This window comes from Castor canadensis, chromosome 3 (assembly GCF_047511655.1).
Source record: "Castor canadensis chromosome 3, mCasCan1.hap1v2, whole genome shotgun sequence".
Lineage (NCBI taxonomy): Eukaryota > Metazoa > Chordata > Mammalia > Rodentia > Castoridae > Castor > Castor canadensis.
The window spans coordinates 55,472,436-55,474,293 of NC_133388.1; the positions used below are offsets into that span (position 1 = coordinate 55,472,436).

A 1,858-nucleotide genomic window follows, 5' to 3' on the forward strand; every position below is an offset into this window, starting at 1 on the left:
CCTCCTCCTCCTCCTCGAGGAAACACGCGTGGGGCTCCTGAAACTAAGTTTCCATCAGAGGCTGTGTCCCCAAATTCTCCGGGGATCCATCCCAGCGGAAGGGGGCCTCCTTTCCTCCTTGCTCCACCAGGAACCATAGCCCGAGCCGGGTTGTCATTCCTCCTCCTCCTCGAGGAAACACGCGTGGGTCTCCTGAAACTAAGTTTCCATCAGAGGCTGTGTCCCCAAATTCTCCGGGGATCCATCCCAGCGCAAGGGGGCCTCCTTTCCTCCTTGCTCCACCAGGAACCATAGCCCGAGCTCCTGAAGCTTCTTCACGATCAGAAGCTGGATTCCCAAAGTCTCTGTGGAACAAGTTTCTAAGAAGGGGGTCCCCTTTTCTCCTTCCTCCACCAGGAACCATGGCTGGAGCTCCTGAGGCAGCCTTCCCACCAGGGGATGTAGTCACCAAGTCTCTGTGGAGCCAGCTCTTAAGAAGGGGGCCTCCTTTTCTTCTGCCTCCACCAGGTACTATGGCTGGAGCTTGTCACCCTTCTTTTCTGTTCCCCAAGCACGCATATCGCCAGCTCAGGAGACAGGGCCTCCCTTTCCTGCGTTCTTTCCAGGAAAAGGGTCTGGGATACCTTGGTTTTATTTTTCAGCAGGGATTTCCCTGGCCCAGCACATCCTCCCCTCCCAGTGAGAAATGTCTGTTGACTGAGTGGTTTCCCCAGTTCTTGCCCCCAAGAGCTGGATGTCCCCACTGTACCCACATTGTCAGAGTGGAAGTGAATAGTCTGCAGGTCGATTCCACCTTGAAATGATCCTGCTACTGAACTTTAAAACCAGGAGAAGAAACCTGGCCACATTAGGATCTTCTTCCAAAGTCCTTCGGACTGCTCTCTTGTTTTCAAGATTAATAGAACTATTATTCTCATGATAGTATTGTATAGATGATTTAACTGTGAATCCTATTGTTTTATTTCCATTTATTTTATTTAGGTGGTATTTTTATTTTCATATAATTCTCATGATAGTATTGTATAGATGATTTAACTGTGAATCCTATTATTTTATTTCCATTTATTTTATTGAGGTGGTATATTTTATTTTCATTTAAATCTAGATAGTATAAACATTTTAGTTTTATTATTTAATCTATTATTACATAAATAGCAACTGGAGTTTGATGTATGTAACTTGCACTGGGGATATTTTTAACCCCAGCAGCTTTGCCTTCATGCCAAGTATTGTATTTACTATAACTGAAGACCAGAGAGGAGGGAAGATCTCCTTTGAAAATATTTTTGACTGTGTCTCAGTTTCAGTTTAAATTACTACTGCTTTTAGTCATTACTCTTTACCTCAAAAAAAGTTTAAAAAAACCCTTCACCTCAAAATAAAACCTAATGGAACTATAATTGTCAAGATGCTATTTCATACATTTATGATTTAAATACAAATCTTTTTGCATATGATGAGGCAAATGAGTATGAATGAAGTCATGATACTGTAAATGCTTTCTAAAAATATGACTCTGTTTACTTCAATTCTATTTTATTATCATTTAATTCAGAAAGTATAACTATTTCAATTTACTTGTTTAATCCACTCTTGCAGAAATAAATAATTGGAGTTTTATGGATGTAATCTTGCAGTGTGGATACTTTAAACTCCAAAGTCTGTACCTTTATTCCAAAAAATGTGTTTACTGTATTGTAGACCAATGTGGAAGTGATGTCTCTTTTTAAGGTATTTTGACCCTCTCTCATTTTCAGTTTAAATTAACTACCGCTACTTGGTCATTATACTTTATGTGAAATTGACGCTTAATTGAATTATAACACACGATTATATAATGTAATAAATATAATAAATA

The 1,858-nt window shown here is 40.0% G+C and overlaps 1 non-coding gene across 1 annotated transcript; it reads left to right on the plus strand.

Annotated features, from left to right (window-relative positions):
- The first annotated feature begins 1,449 nt into the window (after nt 1–1,449).
- LOC141422241 (small nucleolar RNA Z39) lies at nt 1,450–1,513 on the plus strand. Its single transcript, XR_012446841.1, has one exon. It is a non-coding gene; the product is annotated as a small nucleolar RNA Z39 (small nucleolar RNA).
- The last annotated feature ends 345 nt before the right edge of the window (nt 1,514–1,858 follow it).